The sequence below is a fragment of the Tympanuchus pallidicinctus genome, unplaced genomic scaffold, assembly GCF_026119805.1.
Source record: "Tympanuchus pallidicinctus isolate F22 unplaced genomic scaffold, pur_lepc_1.0 scaffold11, whole genome shotgun sequence".
Taxonomy (NCBI): Eukaryota; Metazoa; Chordata; class Aves; order Galliformes; family Phasianidae; genus Tympanuchus; species Tympanuchus pallidicinctus.
This window is the reverse complement of record NW_026294627.1, coordinates 19,168,216-19,181,576: the sequence shown is the minus strand read 5'-3', so window position 1 is coordinate 19,181,576 and position 13,361 is coordinate 19,168,216. Positions and strand designations below refer to the sequence as shown.

The 13,361-nt window shown below is 42.1% G+C and overlaps 1 protein-coding gene across 1 annotated transcript in view; it reads right to left on the bottom strand.

Moving 5' to 3' along the window:
- FRY (FRY microtubule binding protein) overlaps positions 1-13,096 on the bottom strand; it is a 235,808-nt gene extending 222,712 nt beyond the window's left edge. Inside the window, exon 1 of the mRNA XM_052671119.1 lies at positions 13,004-13,096. The gene's annotated coding sequence lies outside the window, so the exon portion shown is untranslated. The remainder of the gene's footprint in view (positions 1-13,003) is intronic.
- Positions 13,097-13,361: the final 265 nt, after the last annotated feature.

The window sequence follows — 13,361 nt, the reverse complement described above, 5'->3', positions numbered from 1 at the left end:
ATTAATTAGCTCCAGAGGCTGCTCATTAACAACACATGCAGATGTTAACTAACACACACTGTTCCAACGTGACCACACACCAACAGTGTGGACTCAGTGGCTGTTCTTGCAGTGGCACATGACAAGTTATGGATAATTTTGCAATAAAATGTTAAGCCATCAGAATTGTTGCCAGTAAAGCAAGTACATCTGTGTGAAGGAGCACCTGTGTATACTCATTCTACAACCCCTTATAAAAAACTGAAATCAAAAAAAAACAAAACAAAACTGCATTGTTTGAGCTACACACACAATGCCAATAATGATAATCCAAACGATGAGCCAAGTATCTGAAGGGGGGCTACAGGAAAGATGGGGACAGCAGGGCCCCTTGTGATAGGATTAGGGGGAATGGTTTCAAACTAGAAGAGAGGAGATTTAGATCGGATATAACAAAAAAATTCCTTGCAGTAAGTGTGGTGAGGCACTGGCACGGGTTGGTTGCCCAGAGAGGTGGTGGGTGCCCCATTTCTGGACACTCAAGGTCAGGATGGATGTGGCTCTGACATACCAGATAAACGTCCCATTGCAGGACTAGATGTCCTTTAAAAGATCCCTTCCAACTCAAATAATCCTATGACATCAGTGTGTAATAGAGAAAAAAAAAAGAAATTTAACAGCAGATTCCAACACACCAGAATACCATACTGCACATGAAACTTCATGTCCTGCTCTTCTGCCCCAAGAGCAGCCTACTCTGGGACATGCTCCTGCTTCCCTCACAAGCAAGCACAGAGATGGGAAGGCCACAAGCAGTAAGGCTCTGGTGGTGACAAACTGGGGCACCTTTCACCTCCACCCTGCCTGTGTTGGTAATGGCTCTCTGATGATTAGCAGAAGCTCATACTTCAGCAAAAGGCACAGGAATCCGTAAAATGTGACCAAATAGCACCATTAACCTTTTTTAACCCTGAATAATACAAAATCATTGAAGTACAAATTAAAACTGCCTCTCTCAAAGTACTTCTACAAAGCATACTTACGAATTCTTCAAAAGGGCATATTATGGGGAAGGAAAATAACTCCTCAGCTGATCTTTACACAGCTTCAGATACAGCTGTGTCTGCCACCGTGCAGCAAAAATATTTACTTGGTGTCACGCCCAGAGTCATGGCAGGAAGAAATGCTAAGAGGGGATGGTGGTGCCTCTTCAGAGACTGGAGATCTCAGGTTCACCCCAAAGTAAAACTGCCGTTTTGCTCCAGCACCAAAAACTGCTACGTACACTGCAGCATGACGTATGATGTATGGAATGATTCAAATGGGGCACTATGCTCCGCTCAGTCACTACTTCCCATGGGCACCTGGCAAAAGTATCCAAGATTTTCACCTCTCTCTTTCAAAGTGTCTGCCAGCGTGGCATCTCATAGCAAGAACACTTTGCCACTCCGCCCTCAAAAATGCATCTCTGTGCTTCAGTAACCACAGGGTTCCCACTGGCAGGGACATGGGAGCCATCAGAACAGCTCACATTAGTGCTTCATCTAATGCAGCATGCTGGCTACTCATTAGCCTGCAGCAGATGGTTTGACAGAAGGTGCAAGAAATTCAATGGTGGACAGTTCTGATTGGAAACGTGTGCTTTCAGTTGCTCCATCTCGTTTGAAACACAAGGATTTACAGCTGAAAGGAATTGAAAAATACTCAAGTAATTTTTGCCTTACATACACAGATTACACTTAAACACCTAAAGGTTTGTTGTAGAAATACCAACGTCCTCTTATCACTCACACATTTCTGTCAATTAATCCCAAACTAATTACACACAGTGAAAAAAAGAGCTTCTTACATACTTGAGCTTTTTTGACCTCATTACACACTTCACTCATTCATTAGAATGGAAAGACAGGAGAAACAATAAAGGCCAGCTGCTGCATATAGTTCAAAGTGGAAAAAGTTTGAAACTGCCTACCTTCTCAATCTTGCTTTGTATGGAAGGTATTCCAAAACCTACTGATCATCGTTGTTACACACTGACTTCTATTTCTGTTCTCTTTCCGGATAGCAAATGGCTGCACATAAGCACACATATTCCAATCTTTGCTGACAATCAACTCATGTAGGTAGATCAGGAAAGAAAAAACAAAGCACTTGGAGGCTCGTATAATCTATTAACCAAGCAACACGAGGAACATTTACTTTGAAGTCTCAACAATGCGTACTTTCTTTCATTCCCTCTGTTGAAGTACCTCCTAATGTATGTCAGCACTGTACCTCACACTATGTTAACTTATTTAGAATCTTTTGTGATTTTCAGTAAGCAAATACACAACCTGCAAGCATGTCTTTTTTTTTTCCAATGGATGCTCACTTTTTATCCAGCACAGTACCACTGTATCCATACCACTGTTAATAGCTAACAGTGTAATTACTGCCTCCTGAATCTTTTCTCAAGTACAGTTTTTGTGATGTAGTAAAATGTTATCTACCATTTTAAGCTACAACAATTGCTACTGTAAGAATTCTACAGTCTTAAAAATTGTATGGAAGAAGTGACATATGCTTGAATACAGCTTATGTGGCACATTAAGGATCTATCTGCTCATCTCCTAAGGGAAAAAGAAATACCAACCTGTGCAATGTATTTAAACCTTTCAAAAGAACCGAAAACCAGCTCAGCCATTTCTTTCTTTCTTCCTTTCTGTTACCTTCTAATAGTAGCAGAAATTAGAAGCAGAGTCATAATTTTACAGATTGCTTCAGACTTCATATGAACACCGCTGTTTCTCAGCTGGATGCAGTGACCTAAGTGCAGTGGGTACTTCCAGGCCTCACAAGTTGTTCCGGAGTCCTGCAGGCAGCACACAGATCCTCCCAAGGGATGAGGACCGTAATCAGGCTGTTCCAAGAACAGAGTCTCATTTGTGACTGGGAGGAACACAGATACTCCTACTATATACCTCCAAATGCATTATTAGCATGTGAATTGCTAGGCCAGTATTATAAGGGAGAAAAGACTCTAAAGCAATGCTTTCAAGGGAAAATAAAGAACACTGCAATAGGAAAAAAAAAAAAAAAAGAAAAAAAAAAAAACATTAAAAAAAGACTTCAAAGACAATGAAAAAAAAAAAAAAAAAAAAAAAAAGGCAGAACAGCAACCTTCCATTCCCACAGTATGTCTCCCTCCACTGACAAATGTGATGGTAGGAACTAAAGGAATCTCCACCTTTTCTATTTTTGCAACTTTCTTATGCACGTTAATTATTTCTTTTTAAATATGCTTATAAATTTAAATCATTAATTCACTCAAAAAAAAAACAAAAAACCAACAAAACAGCAGTGGGAGCTGGCAACAATTAATGATGTCACCATACTAAATGCATTTACATCATTTACCCGCATTTACACCAAATGCTCCACATCATCCCATCAGACATAAGATAGAACAAGATGAATATTCTTAACTGTTCATTTTGGCCTTTCATTAGCATAAATTGCACCAGCATTTGCAGCTGAAACCTAAAGCCTAAAGACTCCAGATGAACAGCCCTGTTTTGTTTCCACACTTTGATTTTACATGAAGGCATGAGGGACAGATGGAAATCCCCAAACCACAGCCTCCAGTCTCTGAAATTGTGCTTTTATTAAAGAACAAAACCAGGAATCCTTAGTAATACAACTGCACACAAGAAGAATCCAAGCCCATTCGTCGCTGCTGACTCCATTTAAAAAGCTCGGAATCAAATCTAACCTGTAGCCGTGAGGTCCATGCAGGAACTCTTTTCTACAGGACCTTATTTCCAACCCAGCAAACTTCAGTGGTTACCTAGGGAGAAAAAAAATCTCTACTATCAAATCATTGACAACTGCTGCTTCTAAATAGCAGCAGTAACAAATTTGTATTTGAATAATCATCTGCAGCTACAGCTCCCCAAAGAAAACATTGGTTTTGAGTTATGCCTGCACAGGTAAATACAAGTCAGAACAAGAAGCAAGCCCAAGCCCTAAACACAGCTGCCCCATACTGCCCACTGCACAGCTGCCTGTGGATCTGGGTCCATTCTCTGGGACAGATCTGCTCCATACCATGGCCAGGTTGGTCCCTGCCCTGCAAATGTGGCTGCAGGGTGCTGCTTCCAGCTGGGGAACAACCCACACTTTGTGGTCTCCTGGCCTGACTGATCCTCTCCTGCCTGCTCCTCTCTGCTCCCCAGTAGTGATTCCAGCAGGTCCTCACCTTCCAAACCTTCCACGTGACCCCAAGGACAGCAGTCAGGGCTAAAATATACACGCAGATGTCCTCTCTTCCTTTTTATAATGGCAGTGTTTGCCATCTAGTATACTGGTTGTATACAAGAAAATGAAAATAAATGATGCGTTTTACCTTCTGAGATGACGTTAGCAAGCACTTGAGGAACTGCAAGAGCAATATTGAACTATTTTTGTACTGAAGGACACCTGCTTACGTTCTCATGAGACTGCTGTAAACGGCCATAGTCCATTTACTTGCCATACTTAGACTGTGGAAGCAGCGTCACTGCAGTATGACCTTCCTGAATGTATGAGGTGACAGAAGGACCTTGTTCCACTTTCCACCATTATCCCTACATGTTTAAAAACAGCAAATCAGTTACAACTACCAGATCACATAATAAAAGGCAAGACTTTATTCCTAAAAGTCAGTTTGACATGAATTAGAAAAACGCGTTCTTTAAAAGAATGTACTGAAATGAACAGATGCTGTACACCATGCTTCATTTGGAATACTACCAACTTTCAAAAGTACCCATTTCTCACCTCCCTGAAATGCCAGTTTTCCTCTCCTTCATCCTTTATTATCCCCTTCTATATCCAGTTCTTACCACTGCCATCACCAAATGCCTTCACATCAATCTATCAGTTTTCCCTAATCTATAAATGCCATTTATCTTTGCAATCTTTACATTTCTTTTTTTATTTCTCTTCTGGATTTTGCTTTCCTGTCTCATCTCCCGTACATAGTGCAAGACTAAACTGCTGAGGACAGCACATCATTACCTATAACACACTTCTGGGTGCCACAAGATTTAATTGTAATTTATCATTATAGACAGAAAATAGTTTTCTATTATCCTTTCTGAAATTAAAATAAATAGGAAATCACCCAGTAAGAAATAAAAGTCATTATTCTATTTGCATGGTATGGATTAATTTCAAGATGACTTGTGTAATAAGACTTCTGGTCAAAATTGATTAAATGACATTGCAGCAGCCCTGAACTAAAATAACATTTCATAAAAATTCCCCCTACTTGAAGGGAGTCAGACAGTGTGCTGGGGTACGTGACTCCACATGTATTTTTAATAAACTGCAGGAGCCTCATATCTGCAGTGTTAAAGCTCTTCATCCCCACAGATGCCCTAATCCCACATGCAAGACTGCACTTCTTGTACAAACTCTTGCTTAGATTTTCAGGATAAGGGTATTAAGCTGCAAGATACACGCTCATCAAAATGCCTTGCTTGAACAAACTGCAGATATTATAGCTTTCAAATTAATAACGAAAACTTACAACTTCTGAAAAAAAAATCATTAATGAAATATCTGACCCATATTAAAAAAAAAAAAAATAGGCCAGTGCTTCTAGTAATCCCTGCTGATAACAGGCATTCCAAGAAATATTATCTGTTTTCAGAATGTTTTGCATTTCTCATGAACAAACAATTTTATTTTTTGAGATTTACATCCTTACAGAGAGCATTAGAGCCCCAGTGTCGCACAGTAATTGAAACGCAGAATTCAGGTCTGCTTGCTAAAGCTAAGAAGCTTATGTGATCACGGGGTCCTCAAACATGTCTTTCTCTTCCCCTCCCAATAGTTTTCCACTGCTTGAGAAGCATTACCCATTTTTGCTAGAACAGTGACCTGAAAGGCAGTTAACTTACTATGTGCTCCATGGAAACAGCTGGGTAAAGAACTGCTTCTGATGGACAGTCAGTGTGTGCCACAGCAGAGACATGGAGGAAAGGCTCACATCATGTTACACATCAACAAAGCTCTCGTGGAGAGAAATTTTACCATCATCATCATCAGATGAGCCATAAGATAAAAACTCCTAGGAAACTGAACTTTATCAGCCCCAGACCTCATAGGATAACATGTCTAATATCTTAATATCAACCACAATTAATCAGGAGGAGGAAGAAGCTGGCAAGTAAAAAATGAAAGATGCAGGTGTTACTACTTTTTATTCTAAATATTCTAATAAGGATTGTGTAATGAAAACTTTTAATCATCAGTATAACTTCTCCTTCAGACTATGCATAGCTGGGAAGATCTCAAATGAGCAACACAACTTTTTATGGATATATAATGTAGAATTTTGAGGTACTGAAAATAATCATTTAATAATAACCACATTGGAAGTGCATCTATGGACTGATCAGAGCAAATTTCACAGGGGCGTTTCAGAGCAAATTCTGATTAAGATAATACATTCAGCTTTCCTCCTAATTCACTTCAAAGTTCATCACAACACAAGATAAAAAAAAAAAAAAAGAGATACGGATATAAGTGGTGTTAAGTCTGTTAGAAGTACTTTAATAGCCAGTGATGTATCTATTTTCCCACTTAATAACAGACTACGACTTTGTTAGCACATTTAAAATGGTTGGTGGGTTACCTGTTTTGCCCTCAGTGCCAACACTAACTGCAGGATCACTGTGGCATCTCAGCACACACTGAGGCTAAAGCCATGGCCCTTGGGCAGCAGCAGGAAGGCCAGTACTCTCAATACCAAGTAAACCCCAGCTATGCTGTTTTCATAGAATCATAGAATTACTCAGGTTGGAAAAGACCTTAAAGACCATCGAGTGCAACCACAACCTAACCATCCTACCCTAACTCTAACAACCCTCTGCTAAATCATGTCCCTGAGCACCACATCCAAACGGTTTTTAAACACATCCAGGCATGGTGACTCAACCACCTCCCTGGGCAGCCTATGCCAGTGCTTCACAACCCTTTCTGTAAAGAAGTGCTTCCTGATATCCAGCCTAAACCTCCCCTGGCACAACTTGAGGCCATTTCCCCTCATCCTGTCACCTGTCATTAGTGAGAAGAGACCAACCCGCTCTTGCTGTAAGCACCTTTCAAATACTGGAAGAGAGCAATAAGGTCTCCCCTCAGCCTCCTTTACCCCAGACTGAACAGCCCCAGTTCCTTTGCTCTCTCCTCATAGGCCATATTCTCCAAGCCCTTCACAAGCCTCATTGCCCTTCTTCGGACCTGCTCCAGCACCTCCATGTCCTTTCTGTACCAAGGTGCCCAAAACTGAACACAGTACTTAGAGGTGAGGCCTCACCAGTGCCAAGTTTTTCTACAGGTTTTTCTACAGCTTGTCATGTATATGTATAATGATCACAGCAGAAGTCCTGCAGAAGAAAAACATGCTCTGTTACTAACCAAAGTCTCCCATTAATTGATGTAAGGTTTCTTTTTTAGAAATTATGCAAATAACATTTATTTGAAAACCAATTACTAGCTAAATGCACCTAATAATTCATTCAAAAGACAGCAGCACCATGTAACACTGTTGAATGTTTCCACTCCCTCAGATACGTAGCAAGCAAAAGTTCCCATCTGACCAGAGAGGGGTGCTCTGGAAGGGATTCCTAGATGAATTCTGTGTTCCTTGTCACAATCCAGTCAGGATTTTTTCCAGTTTCTGCTCCAAGACAAACCACAGACTATGATACAAGAAATAAAATAAACCCACATCCTAACAATCATTCATTTCACAACAAAGACTGAGACATGTATGTGAACTCCTTTCAAAGCACTCTAATTGTCTGTGCTCTTACATAGCTCAAATAAAATAAAGCATTCTACCTTGAAGTATGGGCCAATACTCCATGGACTTGAGCAAGAGTATTCCTATTATCACATAGCCATACTTTGTTCCAGCTCATTTAAAAAGATGACAAGGAATTTGTAAGATATATTTTTTTCAGTATAAAGTTTCAAGAATTGAATCTCAAGTACAAAAGTGAACACATGCTACACTTTTGCCTTTAGGCTTTTAAGCATCTGCTTAAAACATCTATGGACGTTTCTTGGCTGACATGAATAAAACATATCAAAAAAGTAAATAAGATCTACAATTTTTACCAAGGCAGTATAAGAAAACTTCAGCTTTCAGGGGCAGAAATCCAAGTTTTAAATTTAGTTCTTGCCACTGACTGTACAGACATCAGAAATACTCCCATCATTCCCCTAGACAGGCATGACACCTACAGCAGCCTCCTGCTATGGCTGCCTGCACAAATGCCACAGCTGCTGCAGAACAGAATGAGGAGACCTGCTGCAAATATTCAGTGTTCCATGGAAAACAGGTCTTAATGACAAATTGGTAGAAATATGAGCAACCAACTAAGATGGTGGGTTAAGCACCTTAAGCAGCCTACTGATTTCCAGTCTGCAGGAGGTGGACCCTCGGGCAGGAACCACGGTGCTCCTTTCCGGGCCAGTTTGGTACGCATACAGAAGTCACAGACTTCTTTTCTGGAAAAAGGAAACACAAAACATCCAGCCCACCTCGCACAGAATTCAAAGGAACACTCGTCTCAAACAGCACTCTGCAATTTCAAAGACCAAAAATACATGCCCTCGGACGGAGCACAGAGACTGTCTGAAGCCTGTAAAAGGTACTGCAGAATTCCACCAGCAAACTGTAAGCTTTTCAGAACCCTACACAGGGCTGCATGCAAATACTGTAAATGTTAGAGATAAATATCCCACATTCAAGATGACATCAGTACTGGAACTGACCGTCATTCAGAAACAAATTTTACAACTCAAATGCTTCCGGATCTTTGCATTTAAGTCAATCTTTTGCTCTTCTTTCTGAACAAAGATTTCTCATCTCTTAGGAGATCATCTCTGGTAAGTCTTAGGTTAGCAGGCCATTTTAGATGTGTTCATTGATCCTGTTTGCATATATAATCCTTGAACACTCAGTGGGACAGCTGTTGGAACACTAACTTCACAAGTTACCCACAGCCAAAGTAAAAGACCTAATTAGAAAGCATGGGCAGGCTCTCTACTTACTAATAATTAAAAATAAAACATCAACCATCCATTCTACAGGAGAAGCTGAGAATATCCAACAAACTGATGATAATGGGAATCTCTGAGAAGCAGCTTCTGTTCCAGACCTTGCTCTGACACAGGCAAGTTACCTGAAGCCAGGCAGTTTCAAACCCAGTCTGGTGTCAGAAGCACTGCAGCCCCAACTGTAAGGCGGTGGGCAGACGCATCTCTTTTTCCCCACATGTTACATTAGCACAAATAATTCAATTTAGTGGAAAACATTCTGTGAATTTGGTCCAAGTATGGCATCAAAAACAAATAAGGCAGCAGTTAACTGGCAGAAACTTGCTACTCCTCAAAGTAGCCACAGATACAGATTGGTCATTTACATCAGCAACAAGTATGTTCAAAATGATCATAATCTTAAGTAAGATCTGAAAAGGACATTAAACTTTGCTATGTGGTTTTTAAGCCAGCTCCAAAGTAAATAGCATCAGGTTCACCTTAAGTATGAGATGCAAATTATCTCACTTTTGTTCTTACAATTCCCACTGAAGCATCTGTTGTTAGTCAACATCACAGACCCTAGGTTTAATTTAGCACAGTCGTTCTTATATCCAGTCCTCCAGGCAACAAAGCTGAAACACTACAAGCCGCATCATGGAATTCTCTCCTGTAACAATAATTCTAAAATTAGAGAGCAACAGCCTTCTGTACACACTATGATATACAGAATGTTTGAGTCCAACAAGTGTATTCTGGTTTTATATTCTTATCCAAATTCAGACTGAAATTGATTATAGAAATCACTGCTATCCCTTCCTGCATACAAACATACGATGATCTTCCCTTCCAAAATTTTGATCAAACAGTCCAAGATAAAGCAACACAGCAATGATGCAGATCACTCTCAGATACTGTCAGTCAAGTAAAGTCTGCACTGGCTCCCTGAAAGCTTTATTTTACTAGAATAGGAACACGTAAGGAGTTTGTTCATTTTATCATATTGACCCACTAATAGGAGATCCACGTAGATTGGGGAAAACAAACTAAGTGGTCCACTTTTGAAACAGAAAACATGAATTTTAAAGCCCTAAAACATTAGTACTGGTAAATATTCAAATCTCAAATATATCATCTAGAATCCAGTCAGCTTGCAGAAGACGTTTATACATGTCACAAATATCTAAGATGTGTATAAGCACTGCAGGGGTAGACTGAAAAGAAAAACAAACCAAAACATAATACTTCCACAGGTTTGATTTCTCTCTGAAGTAGAAGCTCACTAGAATTAATAGAGTGAGCCTAACTGTCAGTCGTTACAATCATTACAAAATGGCAGATGCTATCTGGAAGGGCGAGTTAAATAATTTATCAAACAATTTCAAATATCATCAAATTCAACGCAGCCAGCCATTCAAACTGCTTTTAGCATCTGATATGGCTCTAATGGAAAAGCATGAGCTATTCAGAAGCACTTGCTATTAAGCAGAATTATACTGATGTTTTGAAACGTTACCCAGACATGTCCAGAAGTGACACACTATGAATCACATTACAAATACATTCTCCTGCTCTTGACATATTACCAGCAACATCCAAGAATTTATGCAAATTAAGAAACAAGTACTTTCGGCAGTCATGTGTCACAATGGAGAGCATGGAGATTTTCGTTCTGCACAGCCTAGAACCATTTTTTTTTCCTACTGAATTAAAAAAGATACACACAGCATTTACCCCATAACAGCATTATAAATATCAGCCGAGGCTTCTCCAGAGAATTAAACAATGCCCATATGGTACAAAAGCAACTTCCTAGTCATAACAGGTTGTACTCCATTGTTCAAAGCACAACCCTTTTCAAAGAAAATGTAAATCGAGATTACAGTTGAAAGCTTTCCTTTCATTCAAATGAGTGGGCTTTTACACCATTCCAGTATGCTTTAGGGCACTGTCAAGGATAGAAGGACTCTAGGAAAAGTGGGAGAAAAGTGTCTCAAATTCAGGCAAGCAAATACAACTGGGCAAAGACGGCTGGATGAACTGAGATGCTAATTTGATTTTAAAAAAAGAAAACAACAAATAGTCTTTAAGGATGTTAAGGTGTTCACTTTATGAATATTAAATTAATTTACTAATCTGCTATTAACCACATTCAAATAAACAGGGAATGTTAAGCACAGATTTGGAAAGAATAAATATCCAATTCATGAGTATGAAATGTAGCAATAATACTTAGTATGATGCCATGAAACTATCAGCACGTTGGTCCAAAACATTACTGTTGTCTGCTAGCTCCCAGGACTACACAGCATATGGCTACGGTCACCCGCAGATGGATGCATACAAGGTGCCAGAGACAGAGCAAGAGGAAAGAAACAAACTGCAAGATGGGAAATTGCTACTAGATAAAGAAAAATTCATCGTAAGTGTGGTCAAAAGCCAGCACCACTACCAGCGGGAAGATGGAATTTCCATCCCTAGAGATGCTCAAAACTCATCAGGGCAATGGCTGAGCAACCTGATCCAGACAGGTCTGCTGTGAGTGAGGGGCTGGATAGACGACATCCAGAGGTTTTTCCAACCTGAAATACTCTATGATCCTAGGATTACAAGCTTCTTTCTTAAAATCCCTTCCCCTATTGGACATACACATTTCCTTTCTCATTTACACTCTAGGATGTCTCCTGTATACTTACAGTGGCTTTAAAACAAAGAAAAACAACTTCTCCTTTCTGAGAAATCACAATGAGATCATCAGCAAAAATGGTATAAACAAACACAACTATTTGGCTTGATATAGCTAATGGTTTTGTCACAAGGATCAGCTGAAACACAATGGCTAAAACAAAATCAAAGGGTTAATGTACAAAATAACGAACAACGCTGCCAGTTATCACTCCTATCTGCACCACAAACACGCTGCAAATCTTCTGAACAGAAGTGACAGTACAGAAGAAAAGTACAGATCAAAATCTCTCAGGTAATCCCACAGGAAGAGCCACCAGGTACCTACATGATCAGGTGTAAGCATACACATGGCTGACATCTTGCCCCTCAGCCTGAAGACACGGCCATAGAGGACGACACAGTGATGAGCACCTCCGCCCCCATGCTTTAGGTGTGACCTTAAGAAAAACTCTCCCTAAACGTGCAAGAAGTAAAAGCATCAGTGCGTACCTGTGGATATTAACTGGACCGTGCTTATAGACTCATCCTATCGATTTTTTTTTTTCTTGAAACACAAGTATTGGCCTTAAAAGAAGAAAAGAAAAAAAGGCAAACAGTCGAACACGTGGTGTTGCTATTTTTGTAGGCAAATAGCCCAGCCCTTCAGAAAGACGGCACAGGACACCTGGACCAGCACCTCATCCAAAAGGGCGCTATTTAATAACGAGCACAGGGGAAAAAAAAAAACAAAAACAACAAACCACCCCAAACCCACCCAGGCCTCCCGAATCACGTTATTTCCCACTCCTTCAATAAACATGAAGCTATTTTTAAGCACACCAACACGGCAGGCACAGCTAAAAATAAGTTTGCCGGCGCGGAGCGGCGCACTGTCTGTCCCTCACACGACGTCCCCGCCTTCGGCGGCCCCGCACGGGCCGAGGGGCGGCAGGTGGGGCGGCGGCCGAGAGGCTTTTGTCTCCGATCGGCCCGGGGAGACAATAAAAGAGGCGGCTGCCGCAGGGTGGGCGAGCCCGCAGGACGCACGGGGAGTCGAGGGGAAGGCGAACCCTCGCCGCGCCGCCAGCAGCCCCCAAACTTTCTCCCGGGCCGGGATGGAGAGTCGGCGCGCAGAGCCGAAGCGGTGCCGGAGATCGTACCCCGCCGCCGCCGCCCCTCCTCTACCAGCGGGGCACGGCACCGCACCGCACGGCGCCGCCTCAGCCGTCCGCCGCCCTCCCGCACGCGGATGGGACGCGCACCCGCCGCCCGCTCGCGCGCTCACCTGAGCACGGCGAACGCAGCCCCGGCAGCGTCGCCTTCCTGCCCTCCTTCCCTCCCTCGCTCGCTCCTGTCAAAGTTGAGCCCGGCCTCCTCCGCCCAACCCCTCCCTCGCGGTCGGCAGCCGCAGCCCGCAGTCAGCCCGGCCCTCCCTCAGCGCGCTTGGCGCCGCCCCTCTCCCACCTGGGTCCTGCCGCCGCCGGGCGGGGAAGGGGAAAACCAAGAGGCGGATGCGGGCGGTCCTGCTCAGTGCGGACCCGCCCGGAGATCCCTACGCTGAGCGGGGCGGACGGCTCCTCCCCGCCGGGCCGCGCCGGGAGAGGCGTCGCTAGGGCTGGGAGCGAGGCGGCGGTGGGGGTGGC